This window comes from Lynx rufus, unplaced genomic scaffold (assembly GCF_022079265.1).
Source record: "Lynx rufus isolate CCGP_SWC_20201006 ecotype Redwood Valley unplaced genomic scaffold, mLynRuf1.p SCAF_2, whole genome shotgun sequence".
Classification (NCBI taxonomy): Eukaryota; Metazoa; Chordata; class Mammalia; order Carnivora; family Felidae; genus Lynx; species Lynx rufus.
In genome coordinates this window covers 203918508-203937306 of record NW_025814834.1, presented here as the reverse complement: position 1 = coordinate 203937306, position 18799 = coordinate 203918508, and positions in this window count along the sequence as shown.

Below are 18799 nucleotides of genomic sequence, written 5' to 3'. Positions count from 1 at the left end.
CAGAGCCACCCCCTTGGCCAAGCCCAGACCGTAGGGCCTGGCACTCACCACTACCCGCTCCCCACCCGCAGCTTCCCTGCCTCTGACCTTGTGCCACAGCCCACCTTCCCCCTCACCCCGGCTGAGCTGCCCCTGGCCTGGTCCCCGGAAAGGCAGAGCATCGAAACCCAAGGGTCCTCATGGACAGTCAGATCAATGCCTGCCCTTTAGAGACGGGGAAATGGGGCCCAGAGTTGAAGAGTGCCTTGCCTGGGACACACAGCACATCGGAGGCCGGGCTGCACGCAGAGGACCTGATCCCCACGCCAGGAGCAGCCACACGGCTCAGGGAAAAGTCCACGTATTTGTGATTCAAATAGTCCTAGGCTCGCTGTTTACACCTCCGTGGGTTTGGAAAAGTGCCACACAGCCTCAGTTTCCTTCAGGGTGGTGGTTCTGACACTGGACAGTCTCGCCCCTCAGGGGAACGTTGGGAAACATCTAGAGACACTGTTGGTTGTCACAAGTCAGGCGTCAGGGGGTAGAGGTCAGAGGTGCTTACAAACAAGCTACCGAGCACAGGACAGCGCCTTACAACCAAGATGAGCGGGTCCCAAGTGTCAGTAGCGCTGAGGTTGAGCGTCTCCGGTCTGTGATGACCAAGTGTCCCAGTGTTCCCAGAACCGAGGGGGTTCCTGGGACATAGGACTTCCTGCGCTAAAGCGGAGACAGTCCTAGGAAAGCAGGGCCTCCTTCGCTGGAAAAGGGGCCCCTCATCAGCTTCCCCCACCGGGCCGCCAGGACGTTCCTGGGAGATTCTGCATGTGGAGGGCTCAGCACTCCGTGGACCAAGTGCACATCACATTCACTGCACGGTGCTTCTCAGACTCCCCCTTCCTGAGGTCCTTGTTTTGAATTTTCCCTCCTTTATGCCTGGCCCTCCTCCCAAAACTCCCGGATGGAGCTCCGCCAGGAAGCTATCTTGGACCGGCCTTCCCGTCTGCAGCCACCTCTCCCTCCTGGGGCTTCCCGCCATCCCCTTTTTTGTCCCATCCCGTGTCCCCGTTAGCCGTCGGGTATGCTGGGGGTTAAGGGTCTTGCTTCTTTCTTCCCAGGTAGTTCAGCTCTTTGTCCTGGTGTTGTCTGACCTCCTGCCCATGCCCCAGCCTAACTGGGGGCGCCCCAAGTGCAGGAGCCCCGTCAGGTATAGGTGCCCTGATGCCCAGCCCAGGGCCTGGCACAGACAAGAGCAAGCATCCGCTGGATACATTTCCTGAGCCCTCGCCGGGCGCCGGGTGCTGCACTCTACAGGTGCTGGAGACACCGTCTTCTCCGCCGGCCCCTCCCCTGCCCCCATCACGCGTGTCATGGGACAGGGCACCCAGCAGAGGCTCCACCCGGACCTGGGTTTTTGCAGCCTTGATAAATGGCAGGATCGGAGTCAGTAAGGTGGCAAGAAGTTCGCGGTACACAGAGCAAAAGGCCGATCACAAATGGGTCTGTGGGTGTGAGCGCATCTTGGTAAATTACATCCAGACGAAGGATGGGTTTTCTCGGCATAAAAATGCACTTTGACCCTCGAGGGCAGAGGTGACAGCCCTGGCCTGGTGCTTCCCTGCTGTGTAGCCTTGGGCAAGTTTTTTTTAACCTCTCTGGGCCTCAGTTTCCATATCTGTAAACTAGGGATGATACTCCTGCCTCCCTTCCAGGGGAGCTGGGAGGGTCCGATGAGATAATACCGTAAAGGGCCTTCCGCGCAGTCAGTGCTCAGTGGATTATTAGGCTCTGCTCCGATTATCACAACTCGGAGGAGAGGCTTAGTGGCCCTGAACTCCTCTCTGCTTTCCCTTTCCGTCCTGCCTCTCATCCCGCCTCCAGCCCCGTTATGCCAGGACCCCACAACAACAGACGGCAGGCAACGTTGAGGCTCCTGCAGCCACATCCCAGTGGAGAGCCGGCTCTGAGCACCCGTGGTCCCCTGGACCAGGACAGGAAGCTGCGGGCCTGCCCCCCGGCACCTTGGAGAGGCCACGCCGGATCCCCCACAGCATCTGCTCTGGTTCCCCCAGGCGGCCCCTGCCGCACACCCCACTATGGCCACTGCCCGCCTGCCCACCAGGAACAAGGCGAGCCTCTCTGCACGGGCGCAGGCTGGGAAGGGCGGATTTATTTACTCTTTGCCGATGCTGGTTTGTCTGTCCCTGAGGTGGAGGCCCGCCGGTTGCCCATGTTTCCTGCCTGGGTGTTCCCTGCCTGGTGCTGGACTGACTTGTCTTCCAGCCACCCCACCCGGGCCCCCTCCACCCTTGCCGCAAGCTCTCCCGCCCCGTCCCCTCCCTGGCCACCGGAAGTCAGACCCAGGAGCCTCTGGGGCCCCTCGGGTCTTTCTAAGCAGGAAGTTGGTCCCCGCGGGCAGCGGGCTCGGGCCAGCTCGCCCTTTGGCCCTGGTTGGGGTGGCCGCAGACAACACACTGGTCAGCCCCACGGAACACAGCCGAGCCACTGTCCTGCCGGGGGCCAGCCAGGCAACTGGGCCTACAGAGAGACGCTTTCTGCTTCTCTACCTCCGCCCATTGTTAGACAAGAGCATCCTGAACTTGGTGGTTGTGGGGGGCAGAGACCCGGCTTAAACTCCTTGACTTTGGGCTCGATGACTCAGGAAGAAACAGAGACGCACCCCACAGTCTTGGGCGGGAAGGCCACTCTGTGGTGAGCCGTCCTCCCAAAGATGCTCTTTTTTTTTTTTTTTCCCCAAATTTCAGTCTTTCCGGTAACAACCTCATGACTTTTCTTACTGTAAATTCATATCACACATAAGATTCCTTATTTAATGTACATTTTTATGCCCCCGAATCCTTTCTGCTTAAAGAAACTTAGTCTCGTCCTTACAAATCTTATCTGTGGAATCATAGATTTGACTCACTACAGAAACCACGAAACGGGTACACGTCGGTCAGCATACCGTCTATAAGGCGGTCGCTTGGGAGCAGTGGGTGAGCCCCCGGGCCCATTTCTTCTCAGACCCCTGAGATGGCACAGCCTGGTGCCTTCTGAGCCACCCCCAACATCAGGAGCCCTGAAAGCTACCTGGTGTCACAGGAGCTGCGTGGGAGCCGAAGGCCGTCCGGCCCGGCTGCTACGTGAGGCCAGAGGAGTTCTGAAGTCTTGCCTGGCTCGGCTCAGGAGGCAGGCCTAGCGATGATAACCCCACGTATTAGCACGGCACTTTACAGTTTGTGGAGCTCACCATGACCAGCCTGAGCTCACGTGGTCAAAGAGGACGATGCTGAGACCGATGGCCCAAGTCCCAGCACGCAGCTGCTGGCAAGCCCGGACGCTGTCTGTCTCCGGTGTCCCCGAGGCTGGTCTCTGAAGCGGTCTGAGGGGCCGTCCAAGGGGCATTGACTCGCTTGCAAAGGAGTGTGCTTCCCGTCCTTGCTCACGCTTCAGTCGCCCTCAGGGTGGAAGCCTCAGTTGGGTGCTGGTGTTTAAGACCCCTCTTCTACTTGGTGGCCTTCCCCCTCCCCCCGCCAGAGCTAGAGGCTTCGGCCCAAGAGTCTCTAGCTGGAGCTCTATGACATTTGGGGCGGGCGGCATTTTCCAACGGCCCCGGGACTCCCAACATGAATCGTTCCTCTTGAGCGGGGACAGGACCCGGAGAATGTGACTTAGTTCATCAAAGGGCGTGTGTCCTGGGTGGGCCGTGACTAATCAGAGGAAACCTTACAAGAAGGCGAAGTGCCGAGGGGTGGGCTCCTGCTGGCCTGGAAGACACCGGACAGCCCTCCTGTGAACTGCCTGTGGGCGGCCACATAGGAAGGAACTGTGGGCAGTTCGGAACGCCGGGAGGTGAGGGTGGTCCTTGGCTGACAGCTAGCGAGAAAACAGATGAAGCCACACAGCCACCGCGGACTGAATTCTGCCACCACCCGCGAGTCTGGAAGAGGAGCCTCAGCCCCAGGGAGGTTTCAGCTCTGCCAACACCTTGCTTTCAGCCTGGTGAGACCCTGAGCGGAGGAACCTGCTCACCCCTGCCTGACTCCTGGCCTATGGGAACTGAGAAATGATACGTTTGTGTTGCTTGAAGCTGATCAATCTGTTACACAGCAATAGGAAAGTGATACCGGTTTTTTGCTTCCCTTACACGTATTTGGGCAGGTACTTGATATTATTGGTTTTCTTTTTTTTTAATTTGTTTTCATGTTTATTTATTTTTTTTTTTTGAGAGAGAGAGACAGAGCGTGAGTGGGGGAGGGGCAGAGAGAGAGGGAGACACAGAATCCGACACAGGCTCCAGGCTCCGAGCTGTCGGCACAGAGCCCGACGCGGGGCTCGAACTCACGGAGCGTGAGACAGTGACCTGAGCCGAAGTCGGATGCTTCACCGACTGAGCCACCCAGGTGCCCCATATATTATTGGTTTTCTATTTAGTGTGGACATATAATGTTTCCAAAAAATTTAAATTCATTTGATTTTTGTTTTTATTTTTTAATTGTTTTCCCGTTTATATATCATTATTATTTTGTTATTAAATATAACTTGTTGTCAAACTGGTTTCCATACAACACCCAGTGCTCATCCCAACAGGCGCCCTCCTCGATGCCCATCACCCACTTTCCCCTCTCCCCCGCCCTCCATTCATTCAATTTTTGAAATCAGTGTGGCAAATTAAAATTCTTTGACATTCATGCCACGAAGAGGTATATTATGTCCCCTCTCCCTGAATCCAGGGGCTGGGTGGGGGTGGCTGTGTCTGCTTCCACCAACAGAGTAAGACACAAGTGACAGGATGTGACTGTTGTGTTAGGTCATCAAAGAATATGCAGCTTCTCCTTGGTTCTTTGGGGACACTCATGCTTGAGAAGCCAGCTTTCACAGAAGACCTCTGACTATCTTGGGGCCACCATGCCGGAGACCCACGAGTCGGTGTTCTGGTCACCAGCCCAGCTGTGCTCCCAGCTGCCAGCCAACATCGGCCACCAGCCATGGGAGTGAGCCAGCTCAGACGTCCAGCCCAGTCGAGCCTTCAGATGAATGCAGCCCTAGCCTTGCATACGAGGCCCCAAACAAGAAGCACCTTTCCAGGCACTTCCTGAATTCCTGACCACAACATCATGAACAAAATCAAATGGCTGTTTTGAGCTGTTGCACTTCAAGGTAATTTGGTTTTTTTAATTTTTTAAAAATGTTTTTATTTATTTTTGACACAGAGAGAGAGAGACAGAGCATGAGCGGGAGAGGGGCAGAGAGAGGGAGACACAGAAGCTGAAGCAGGCTCCAGGCTCCGAGCTGTCAGCACAGAGCCCGACGCGGGGCTCAAACTCACGGACTGCGAGATCATGACCTGAGCCGAAGTCGGATGCTCAACCAACTGAGCCACCCAGGTGCTCCCACCAGACAACCGTTCTAAACATGTTAGAGCATTGAAATCCATTTAAAGCCAATGGATGATATTCCTGCCATCTCTATTTTCAGATAGGACACAGAGGCTCAGAGAGGTGAAGTAACTTACAGGAAGGAGGCAGAGGAGAGGCTGGCACCCACACCTTTCTGAGCCCCGAGCCCAAACCCAGCACCTGTCCTGCTTCCCGGGTACACAGGAAGACTGAGGCGGCAGAGAGGACACTCCAGGTGGGGAAACTGCAGCAGCAAAGGCTTGGAGGCTGGAACCTGCTCGCTGGAGCCTGGGGGAGGGGAGGCGAACAGGAGTGGGAGACGGGGCAGGGTATGAATGCCCGCTCAGGATGTCTGCATGCAGTTGCGACGTTTCTGGCTCTTTCGACCAGAGCCTCCCTTTTCTTGCAGGAATGTCTTTTTTTTTTACACTGCAAATGTCTAAATACATACACGTGAGTGTGTGTGTGTATGTGTGTGTGTGCACATTTTTTTCTTCACAAGGTAAATGTCTTTAATCAAAGCTGGCCTCCCTCAAAGGCATTTCGGTGTGCCAAACGTATAGAGAAGCTGGAACCATCTTCTGGTTCCCAGCCCACGGGTCACTTTGGCCCAGGAAGGGCTTTGTGACAGCTGGGTTTATGAGAAACAGTCTCCCTGGCGGCCTGAGACACGTGGCCCAGGAGGAGGGGCTCGAGCACCCGGCCAAGAGGCCAGGCCCTCAGGGCACAGCACGGTGGGGCCCCTTCTCCACCCCTCCTGAGACAGTCCTAGGCCTCCCGCTCTCCCGGGAGGCACAGATGAGCATTGTCTTCTAGAGCCGGAGGACGAAGGGGTCCTTCTACTTCCTGTGCAGGCGAGCCCCAGGAAGGGTATCAGACTTGTCCAAGGTTGTGCAGTCAGGCCACAAGCCAGACCCCTAATGCAGGGCTCTCTCCGTTCTTGGCCATACCACTGGGCGGTAGTCTAGATCAGGTGAGCCTTAAGTGGGGTCCTGGTGATGCCTCTCAGGGGTGGGAGGATGAAAGGAATCTTAGCTGGCCACGGGAAAGCCAGGAGAAAGCCGAGGTGGGAAAAGTCAGCCTTTCCGGGGGACATCTGAGGCTCTGGGAGGAGCGTGCACGGGGAGTCAGAGGCCCAGGGTCTAGTGTGGGGAGGCCGCTGTGCCTCTCTGCGAGCGCAAACATTCGTTGAATCTACTCAGAGAATATTTGCGGAGGATCCATTTGCCTGGCTCTGGGCGAGGGAAGGGCAGAGGGGGAGACGGAGCCAACGTGGGTAGTTCCAGGAGCTCACTGACCAGCAGGGGAGACAACAACAGATGGGAGTACTGTTACGGTGTAGAGTCTGACCAGGACCAGGAGGGAAAATGGAGAGGGCGGGCTGTGGGGGTTGGGATAGAAGCGGTGGGAGAGGAAGCCGATCAGGGGAGGTGTGGAAGGGCATCCCGGCGTGGCACAGCATGGACGGAAGCCTGGAGGCGGGGAGTGCAGGACGGGTGCGGCCCTGCTCAGCTGGGACAGCCCTCGGGAGGGAGTTAATATCTGGAAAGTGTGCTTGGAACCAGGCCAGAGTGGTTCTTGAATGACCGGGGAAAGATTTGGGACTTTAGGCAGCAGGAGCTCTTGAAGGTTTTCGAGGCAGGACATGTCACCAAGCATGTAAAGCAGGAAGAGTCACCTCTTGAAAGTGTAATGCCCTCTTACCTCTCCAGGGCTTAGCTTCTTTTAAAAAAAAAAAAATTATCTTGTTAATGTTTATTTATTTTTGAGAGAGAGAGGGAGACAGAGTGAGAGTAGGGGAGGGGCAGAGGGAGAGGAAGACACAGAATCCGAAGCAGGCTCCAGGCTCTGAGCTGTTTGTTAGCACAGAGCCTGACGCAGGGCTCGAACCCACGAACCGCGAGATCATGACCTGAGCGGAAGTCAGATGCTCAATGACCGAGGCACCCAGGTGCCCCTCCAGGGTTTAGCTTCTTTATCAGTAGGTTGAGGGAATTGGACGAGGTTACAGATAGCAAATACCTGGCATACATATCACTGATTCCCAAACTGTATCCATAGCAGGCATCACTAGTCGATCCCTGCACTTTCTCCCCCTGAGCTTGGTTTAGGCTCCACCACACCCGGGCCAGTCTCTACCATCACACGGAATTGGCCTGAAGGGTGGTGCTGACTGGCCATTTCTCAAAAAGGTGACGCCGGTGATGCTGATCGCAGTGAAGACGCCTCACAGAAGAGCTTTTGTCTCATCTTCTGGTCAACTCACCACTGGGGTCACTATTTCCGGCTGCAGAGAGACGGAGAGGCTCAACAAGGCCTTTTTGCAAAAAGGCTCACATCCGGGAACCAAGGGCTTGACCCCACCTCTCGGCTAAATCCCACCGATCCCGCCCCCGCCAAGCCCAGACAAAGGAGGATGATTTAGGGGGTACCTCCAGCCTTGCCACTGTCCCTTCTAGGGGCTCTCTCCCAGCCCCGGCCGTGGCCCTGGTGGTCCTAGACACGGAGTGCAAGGAGCTCCTAGACTTGGCACAGGACAGACGCCCAGTTAGTTAGAAAAACATGTGGCTTACCCTTCCCTCTCTGGGTCCTCCAGCCACCACCTTCTAATTCAATTTCCCTTGAAAAACAATGGTTTCAGCGGAGGGAGAAAGAAGATTTTCCAAAACTTCGTAAAGTTTTGCAAAATAATTACCCCCCAAACTGGCAGACTCCCTCCCAGCTGGATTTGCCCCTTGCTTCCCCCTGAAGTCGTCCTCCCAGATCAGATCCTGGGCATCAGCTGGGCATGGGGTCCCCGGAGGTCACCGCCCTCCTTCCTGATTTCTCACCTCCTCTTTCAGTGAGGACTGGTCCAGCAGGCGAGGAGGGAGGAGATGGTCTGTCTGTCCCTCAAGCCCGGCCAAGGCAGGGACCAAGCCCCTGGTGGAAACTCCCTGAGCCGGCTCCACCTTCCTGGTGCCCTCGCTGCCCCCACGGATGGGACTGAGCCCCAGGGAGGGTGCATGACTACAACGTCACGAAAGACCCTGAGCCAGAAGTAAGTGGGCAGTGAAATGCTCCCCAGTTCCTGACCCGCAGAAATTGCAACATAATAAATGTTTATTGCTTTAAGCCACTAAGTTTTGGGGTAATCTTTTACAAAGCAAAAGATAATATAACAGCCAAGCCCTCTGCCTGCAGAACTTCCTGCCACTTCTCGCTACAGCCATTTGCCCAGCTTTGTTAAGAAAATCGTCTAACTCTTGGAAATAGGCAAAGAGAAGGCAGCATGTCTTTTCAGTGTCACAGTGGGGCACCATTTACCAGGCTTGCCACGCAGACTTAATCATCTAGAGGGGGTGCACCTTTGACTTAGCGTATGCTGTTAAAAGACCTAACTTTAGTGGCGCCTGGGTGGCTCGGTCAGTTAAGCGTCTGACTTTGGCTCAGGTCGCGATTGTTTGTGAGTTCGAGCCCCGCGTCGGGCTCTGTGCTGACAGCTCGGAGCCTGGAGCCTGCTTCACATTCTGTGTCTCTCTCTCTCTGCCCCTCCCCAGCTCACACTCTGTCTCTGTCTCTCAAAAAAAAAATAATATTAATAATAATAAATAAATAAAAACATTAACAAATTTTTTTAAAAGTCCTGACTTTGTATGTTAACTTACAGATCTCTAATAGAAAACCCCAAAAGGTTGTGGATTGTTTGCCCTTTAGGACATTAACTAGTCTTGTATCTAACTGAGCCATTTTATTCTAACATACTTTCTCTAGTATCCAGGAACTATTCCCCCAGTCCTCCTTCGAAACAGCATTACCATCTTACGGCTGCTCTCATAGCTGAATTAAACACATTTTTAACATTTGTTCAATCTACATTTGAGTGGGAGTCATACTTTAAAAACATATATATCTAGGGGCGCCTGGGTGGCTCAGCCAGTTAAGCGTCTGACTTCGGCTCAGGTCATGATCTCACAGCTTGTGGGTTCGAGCCCCACGTCGGGCTCTGTGCCGACAGCTCAGAGCCTGGAGCCTGCTTCAGATTCTGTCTCCCTCTCTCTCTCTCCCCCTTCCCCCACTCACACTCTGTCTCTCTCTCTCTCTCTCAAAAAATAAATAAACATTAAGGAAAATAAAGTTTTAAAAAATATATATCTATATATACTTTGACAGCTTACACACCTCTGGGAATGGGGAGCTCACTACCTATTAAGGACCCCAGGAATCTTAGGACGGCTCTGAGAACAGGCTTAGGAGCTCTTCCTTATCCTTCTAGCTACATCCCCAGGCTCTGGTTCTTCACTGGAGGAGAACCTCAGGAAGTGAGCTGAATCCCTAACTCCCATGGCATCAACTCACCACTCAGAGCTCTATTACTGAATGCAGAGAGACGAAGAGGCTTCTACAAGGCCGGTCAGCTTTCTGCGGAAGCTTTCTCCCAGGCTTACATTCCAGCCCCAAGGGCTTTTCACTATAGAGTACCTATTTTGTAACCAGAAAAATAAGTTATTAAATTAAGCCAAAAAAAAAAAAAAAAAAAAAGAATGCTATCTAAATTTTGCATCTGTGAGTTGATGGAGAACGGATATGGGGGGAAGAGCCATTTATTGGCAGCGGTCTACTCTGACCCTCTGCCTACTCTCTTCTCTAGGATTTGGAGGGCTCTCACTAGGCAAGATCTCACTGGTTCCCATTCTGGCCCTGCGGCTTTGGGGACGAAGGCCAAATCTCTACTATGCCCCTCTCTGTGCGGCCCGTCCCTGCACACCTCACCCCTTTGTCTCATGCCAACCTCCCCCTGGCCCCTTTCATCCCCAGGAACATTTTCACCCCCTTGAGCTCACCATGATCCCTTGCACCCCCTGGCCTCTTGTCATGCTGTCCTCTCTCCCTGTGACGCAGGCTTCATCCTCCCTGCCTTGACCATTTCCCGCTCTCATGGAGGCTCTCGGAGCACCTGTACCCTGCTCCTCCCCCTGCACTCAGTAGGTGGCAATTTAATATTTCCCTGTGGAATGACTTGATAATGCTGGCCTTCCCCGTTGGACTGCGGGTCACAGAAGGATGGGAACCTCCTCTGCCTTGTCCTATATTTTGCCCCCCACCCCCCGCCCCGCCAGGGCTCACAGTGGGCTTGGTGAGCAGTGGACACTCAGAGCCCATGGGGCGCAGGGCCTGGCAACGAAGAGGCATCCGGCAGGGTTTGCTGAGCAAATATGTAAAGGTTTCGTGGCGAGTGGTGGCGGAATGGGAGGTTAACACCTAAGTTGCTGGGCTCGAGGTCCCGGGCTCCCTCTGCGGCCCCGTGCGCCGTGGGGGCGAACTCGTTGCTTGTTGAGCTGGATGGAAGTGCCTTGGCCTTTCGCATACCCACAAGCCGTGACTCAGGTTATATGAAGAACAATCAAATGCTCCCTCTTTCTTTTTTTTCTCTAAAGACAGCAGCTTACTAGCCACAAGAGACCTCCTGACGCCTACTCACGCCTCAGCTCAGCCAGAGGGTTTTCTTTATTTGAAAAAAACTTGTATAGAACAAGACGTAAATGCTCATTGAAAAAAAAAAACAACAAACGTAAAATGCTACTGAAGTGTGGTGAGAAAACGTGGAAGGCCTCCTGCCGGGTCGCACTCCCAGAAATAACCACTGTAACAGCGTCCACACGTGTAAAATAACCATAACAATGATAACAGCTAACACTGACATGGGGCTCGCTCTCAGGCTACTTTACATACGGAGCGTCACAAAAGCCCAGATGGTGGGTGCCTGATTTTCATCCCCGTTTCATCGATGGAGAAACTGAAATGTGCAAAGAGCTTGAGTAAGTGGCCCAACGTGGCGGGACCCGGGGACTGGAATCCAGGGAACAGGCTGGAGAGTCTAGGAGCTTTTCTAGAGACTTCCTCCTTTTATGCAAGTGTCGACACTTCCCATCTTAGAGCACGGTCGTTCAAGGCTGGAGTCTGGACTTAAGCCTTGACTTAAGCCTGGACTTAAGCCTTGACTGCTCCTTCCCAGCTCCGTGACCTTGGACAGCTTACCAAACCCCTCCGTGCCCCGGCTTCTTCATCTGTGAAATGGATGACGGCAGGGCGGTTCCACTTTTGGATGGTTGTGAGTCGGGGGAAGGACAGTGACTGCAGCACAGTTTGGCACAGTGGTGGGTATGTTGCTGGTGTCACTGCCACCCGCTCGAGGCGTGAGCTGTTCTCCGGGCACCAGGATGCACACTTCTCGCTCCCCCCCCCCCCCCCCCCCGCAGCGAGCCGCTGTCCCAAGCCGGCAATGACCTCCCACCTCCTTCCCTTTACTGGCAGCCCAGGGCCCGAGCCCAGGCTTTCTGAGTTCTGGCCGACATTGCTTCACAAGAGCACAATGGCTGTCACCCTTGTGGCGACCGCTGCGAGCCCGGAGCCCCGCGAGGGCCTTTCTGCCCAGTGGACTAGGGCTGTCGTGGTTGAGAGCTTGGGAACCTGACGGTCCTGAGTTCAAATCTGTACTCGGGCGCTTCCCGCCGCTGCGCTGTGGACGAGAGGCTTTGCCGTTCAGCCTTGCGGGGAGCTCAGAGCAGGTGCGTCGTGAGTGAAACGGGTCTCACTTTCTCATCCGTGAAGGGCGTCCGGTGAGCACCAGCCCGGGGGGATCGAGCAGACGAACTGATTTGATAGGTGCCGGTGCTCGGCCCCACACGCACCTTGTGATCTACGAGATGCCAGCGTGACCTCCTTTTCTCTCCACTATAGCCTCAGAGGTAGAACTCACCAGTGAGGAAACTGAGGCTTCCTGAAGGCAGTCACTTGTCCAAAGTCATATCTCTGGCATTTCCGGAGCTCTGATGGCTCTGAGGTGGCCACGCCCAGCCCCACAGAAGCCAGCAGGCTTCTCTGGCCCCAGGATGGGCCCGCAGCCCCCGCTCCGGTCCCCCTCCTCCCGTCACACCAGGTACCCCTTGCCACTTCTATGACACCCCTGACCCACAGGGCCGCTGGGGACAGTGGGGATGGGAAGGGGAGCCAGAGGCTGCCGTTGCCAAGAGGGAGAGGCCAAGGACTGGCCAAAGGAATTCTAGACTCCCCAGATCTTGGAATGAGAGAAGCAGACCTTCTTGAGATGGTTGGGCCCCCATTTCTGTCCAACCGTCTTCGAATACGCCCGAACCAGCCTGCCCCCTGGTCTGCCAAGCAGTCATCCAGCCTCTGCTCGCACCCCTGCCAGCACAGAGCTTGCTGTCTCCTGAGGCCCCCACTGTGCCCGGGGCTGCACCCCAGCTGGCGGAAGCGCACGAGATCACAACCACAGGGGCTCCGACAGTCGGGTGGAAAAGCATCGGTTCCGAGAAAGCCCTGGGGCAAAGCCCACCGCATCCTCCCTTCGTGCCCAGGGACAATTGACCAGCTGAGGCCCCCTTCCCGGGACTGTCAACCCCACTCTTTCCACACCAGCTTGTCCAGTCCTTCCTCTGCACGGAGCGGATTCTTCACACAACCAGGTTAGGTAATGCTCCCCACACCTCATGTGGGGAAAGCTAGCGCTGTCCACTGATGGAGAAACTGAGGCACAGAGCAGTGAAATGGCATGCCCAAGCACCCATGGCAGTAAGTGACAGAGCTGGACACTGATTCCTACACTCGGGTGAGATGTCAGAGCCAGCAGGCCCCAGACCCAGGATCTGTTCAGGGAACTTCAACCGGCCACTCAGCCGAATCTCCGGGGGTGGGTTTAAGGGGCGCCTACCCCAAACTTAATTAAGTATATGTTTTAAAGGATCCCCAGGGAAGCCAGGATTGAGAATCACTAATGGATCCAAGCCCCGTCATTTTTTAGGTGAGGCAACAAAGGCCCAGAGAGGCCAAGTCACCTGTCCAAGGTCGCACAGCAAATCCATGGCACTAGAACTGGGTCTCGGGGTCCCTCAACCCGGCAGGACTCTGACACTTTTCAAAGTTGATGCTAAATAAACTGATTGCATTTCATTGGTCAATGTGCTGCCCACACCCACCCCTGGCTGCAGCAGCCCAGCCCCCAGCCTGATTTCTCCTCTGGATTGGCTGGGTCCTCTGCATTCAGAAGCAGAGGGAAAATCCACCAGGGAAACTGGCAGGTACGGGGTCCTTTTGCCCGTATCTGCGGGTTTGTCTTCCCCTTACCTCTCGCGAGATGGGCTGGAGGGTAAACAGAGCAGTGTTCTTTGTGGAATGGAGAGGGCCTGTATCTCTTCATAGATGCTAGGGCAAGGGGGCTGGGCAGGAGGGGGGCCCCTCTGGGGCACCCCCTGGCCAGGACTGCAGCAAGCGAGACACCTGGGATAGTGTCCAGCAACCAGGGTCATCTCCCCCCTTCCATTCGCTGGTCGAGTGAACGTAGCCCGAAACCGCCCTCGCGAGTGGACACCCCTCAACAAGCTGCGGCCAGTGGTTGTGTGGCCCTGGCAGGATTAGATGAGATGAGCCACGTCGGGGTCTCCCCGCAGGCAAGTCTAAGCACCTGCTGTCGTCACAAGGCATCTGTGTCAGGGCCGAGTGTGAGCTTGGACCTCACTGTATGACCCTGGCCAAGTCCCTTCTTCCCCGGAAGCCTCAACTGTCTCTTCTGTAAAATGGGAAGAAGATGATTTCTGGGGTCCCTTCCTGCCCAGCTGTTCAGGGTCGATTTTTTTTTTACTGCTTTCAGAGTGTGCTGTAGTCACAAGTTTAGAGCAGACAAGGTCAAGAGCAACACCTGGAATCTGACCCTGATTCTTTCAGCACAGTCAAGGCAGGCACTGCTGACTATCCTCCATGCAGGACGGGCTGGAGGGGCACGTTCCCTTGGGACACAACTTGGACACCGAGGCTGGCTTCTCCTGCCTCAACTGTGCAGTGTTTTCCTGACCCGGAGCCTAGTTCTAAAACCTACCATTTGTCCAGACCTTCTGAAGCTCCCGTCTGTTAACCACCTGCTACGTGTCAGCCCTGTGATGTGATGTGACTTGTCCAGAGTCTCAGTGGCAAGAACAAGCCTGACACGGAGGCCTGTGTGGCCCTGGGTTTCTGCACTTCGTCCCACACTGCCTTACTTTGCGAAAATAGTGCTAATCCTACCTTTTATAAATGCCTCACTATGCTCTTGGGAGTTTACGGCAGTTGGTTAGAAGCGTGGCCCCAGAAGCCAAACTGCCAGGGTTCAAATCCTGGCTCTAACCTTTGCTGTGTGACCTGGGGCAAGTTACTTAACCTCTCTGTGCCTCAGTTTTTACACCTGTAAAATGGCTTACTGACTTCCTTCCAAGGAGAACAGCGTAGAGAGGGAGGGGTCTGAGGGTGGGGAGAGTAACTTGACAGTGGAGAAGCCTGATAAACACCACCTCAGCTTGCCATCAAGGTCAACATCACCATGTGGTCATGGGGATAGTGTGTGCTTTTTATATGATGTGATGAAAATGGCATTTTACCTTGTGGTCTTCCTCCTCAAATCCTACAACTCCAGGCTAATCATGAGAAAAACATCAGAGAAATTCCAACAGAAGGACATTCTACAAAATACTTGACTGTCAAAGTCATTTAAGAAAAGGAAGGCCTAAGAATCTGCCAGGGCCAAGAGGTGCCTACGGAAACATGACAACTAAATGCAATGTGGTGTCCTGGGCGGGCTCCCGGACCGGGAAAAGGACGTCAGGTGAAGACTATGGAAACCTGAATAACGTGTGGATGTTAGTTAACATCAATTCATTAGTTGTAACAAATGCTCCATATTAATGTCAGATATTGATAGTGAGAGGACTGGGTATGTGGGGGGGGGTGGTTATGGGAACTCTGTATTATCTTCTCAATTTTTTCTCTAAATCTGAAACTTCTAAAAACTAAAGCTTTTTTTTTTTTTTAAGTTTTTTAGGTTTATTTATTTATTTTTGAGACAGAGAGAGTGTGAGAGGAGGCGGGGGCAGAGAGAGAGAGGGAGAGAGAGAATCCCAAGCAGGCTCTGTGCTCTCAGTGCAGAGCCCGGTGTGGGGCTTGAACCCACAAACCATGAGATTGTGACCTGAGCCAAAACAAAGGGTCGGACGCTTAACCAACCGAGCCACCCAGGCGCCCCAAAGCTTTTTTTTTTTTTTTTTAATGGGAATAATAATAGTTCTCACCTCCTAGGGTCATTGGAAGGATAAAATGAGTGAATGCATGGAAATTGCTTTGACTAGAACCTGGTGCATATAAAGCCCTCAGAACTGGTCGCAGTCATTATTATCATTGTTTTGGGGTGGGCACACACGCCCAGGGTGGGGGGGGCCAGGTAGGTCAGCAGGTCACATGATGGCAGCCAAGGTTCGCTCCCTACTGCCGGGGAAACCATTTCTCCTGCGATTCTGGGAAGGCTGGACTGGCGCATCCCCGGCTGGGTTTGCTCGCCCACCCTGTCCCAGTCAGCCCGTGTGTGCTCCCCTGGGGCCAGGACGGGCAGAGGAGAGGAGCGGGCCCCAGTGGGGTGTGTGGGGGCGGGTACAGCCCCAGTCTCAGAGCCAGCGAGTCTGGGGTGAGCCTGGCCCGATCCCAGCCAGCTGGTGACCTGGAGGAAGTGAAGGCACCGGTCTGGGCCTCCCCTTCTCGCTCAGAAAGTGGGAATATTTGCCTCAGCCTCATATGGCCTGGCGTTGGGGTAAGTACTCAGTAAAAGGAATCGTTCTGGGCAGGGCAGGGTGGGTTTAGCGTTTCGAAAAGTGCCCTGGATTGGAACGATGCTCAGGACCGTCCATTGATCGGCATCCCCGTCCCCCGCCCTGCAGAACGACCCTTCCCCCGGCCTCCTTTTGGTTCCTCTCCCGCCCATGTGAGGCCAGATTGGGCTCTGAGCACAGGTGGACCCGGAACTGGGGGGCAGTTGGCTCTTCTGGTCCCATAGGAGGCAAGTCAGGAGAGAAGAGGGGCCTGGCCGCCAGCTGCTTATCCACAGAGGATAAGCCACCTCCGTGGGATAAGCACCCACCCCTTGGTGGGGCCGTCCCGGGGAAGGGGGAGGGTAGCCAGACGCTGCCCCTGTCTGGGCACACCTGGAGCCGGGCAGTGGGGTGTGAAGGAGGGCTGCGTGGGGTGCAGAGCCCCATCTCCTGTCTCCAGAGGCTCTAGGGCCCCGGTCCAGAGGCTCGCAGCCCCAACTCTGTCCTGGCCTGTCCCAGCTCCTGCAGCCACACCACTGCAGCCCTGGTCTCGGAGCCTGAAGTCCATTTGGTCATCTGGAACCAGTTCATTGCCTCGGAGGCCTTGGCCTTGACACCAGCCACAGACCAAGCCCTGATGCATCCGGGCACATAGCCTGGGCCACACGGAGCCCCGACCCTGGTCTCACGTGGACCCATAACCACAGGCCCAGCGTCCAGGCCCTAAGCAGCCGTGTCGGAGATGTAGATGTGGGTCCTGGAAGGACCCAGGCCACTCGCTCCCTGGGACTGAACTGCCGGGCCAGCAGTGTCACTCCCGGACGTGGAGGCCATCCACACGGCTCCAGGACAACCTGGACACACAACTTCGTAAAGCCCTCGGCTGACCCTCGGGACACATGGGTCCTGCACCACCCCCTTGTGACCCTGGACACGTCCCACGCTTCTTGGCCTCAGTTTCCCTTTTGCCCTCTGAGGGATGAATGGATGACCTTTGAGGACCTTCCCCGTTCTGACAGTTGGTGATTCGGGAAGACGGGAAACATGAAGTGCTCTTGTGGGCGTGTTTCCAGACTTTTCCTGGCTCTTATTTTCCTAGTCTGAATCCCCTCCACTCTGCTCTCCTGGCCTCAGGCTCACAGCACAGTGCTTAGAAACAGCCCCTGGGGCCACACAGACCTGGCCTCGAGACCTAGGGGGACCTCAGCAAGTTTCTCAGCCTCTCAGAGCCTCAGTCTGCTCATCTGTGAAATGGGGATTTTGAATGCTGGGAAATCTCGTGCAGGTGATGAGAAGCCGGCACAGAGCCTGGCATGAGCGAAGAGTCAGTGAGAGTCAGAGCCAAACGCTCCGCCCTCGCATGGGGTGTCTGGGCTTTACTCGGGTCCAATGGTGACTTAAGATCCTGTAACACCTTTTTCTTCCTTTTCCCAGTGGGGAGGCTGAGGCCTAGAGAGGTCAAGCTCCTCGCTGACAGAGTGGGATCGGCATGATCCCATGGTCCACCCCCAAAGCCTCTCCGCTGCACTCCATGGAAACCATCACAACCCTGGGCAGGCCGCCGCCTCTCTCTGAGCCTCAGTTTCCTCCTCGGTGAGAGAAGGGTGTGGGCCGGTGGGACGTCCCCCTCGGGCTCCCAGAGCTTCCCCGGCTCAGCTACTGAAGAGGACAGGAGCGTGCTGGGGTGGGAGGTTACGGCTGGATGGCAGGCCTCGAGAAACCTCTGGAATGTGGGTTTGAAAGTTTGGGGCCCGTTTTTGCTACAAGGGCCCCCCCCTCCCCTCCTTTCTTTTCATGACTTTTCACCAACTGTTTCTTCCCTTAATCCAAACCATTGTTTTTCCAGGGTGAAATTTAAATCAAAGCCACATGGTTTCCCCAACACACACATCCTTGCCAAATGGAAGCGTGTTCTGGGGAAACAATAGCAACCCTGTTGAAGGGGACTCTGATCTCTCTGTGGGGATCACCAGGCAATGGGAAGACTTGGGGGGCTTTGCGTTGGCCAGACTGGAGTGGGCTTAGAAGTTTCCAGGCCCAAATGTGGCTCAGACCAGGGACAGAGGATGGGCCACAGTTCCTTCATTGGGAGGGCAGGCAAAAGCCCCTTTCCTGAGCCTGGGGTCTCTGCCATGGGCATATGGGATGGTGCCCAGACCCCTGAGCACAAGGCGTGGGTGGGTTCACAAGGTCAGCCCAGCAGGGCTTGGCCGTTCAGGGGACTTGAAGCATGGCAGCAATGTGGTCTGGTGGGTAAGACGTCTGGCTGGGAGCCTGGTTTGTGTCTGCCTCTCGCTCACTTGCCGTGTGACTCTGGACGAGCTCCTTAACTTCTCGGAGCTTCAGTAAAATGGAGCTTTTGCCAGGCCTCTCTCTTCGGGGCTGTGGGGAGAATGATCCAGGCAAACTGAGGCCGGCACGGGGTCGCTGGAGCACGCCTGCTGCGCGGGGCAGCTCACAGAAGCAGCTCAGGAAGGTGCAGAAGTGAGGGGGTCTCAGAGAGGAAAGGAGGGAGATGCCGGGCACAGTCCCAGGACCGAAGCTAGGGAGCGGGAGGGGCGGGGAGGGGGAGGCAGGGAAGTCTAGGCACAGGGTTGTGGAGTGGGGTGGAGGGTCACAGCCCTCTGAAGGGGGCAGGCGGCTCTACTTCGGGGAGTGGAGGGGGTAGGGGTACGGGGGGGGGGGGAGGGACCCCGCGGAGCGGGGAGGAGTCCTGGCCAATCCCCAGGGACCGCGCTCCAGGGGCTTCCCCAGGCCCGGCCTCTGCTTTGCATAGTCTAGCACCCCCAGGTGTGCCCATAGCTTGGAGCCCCTGGGGAA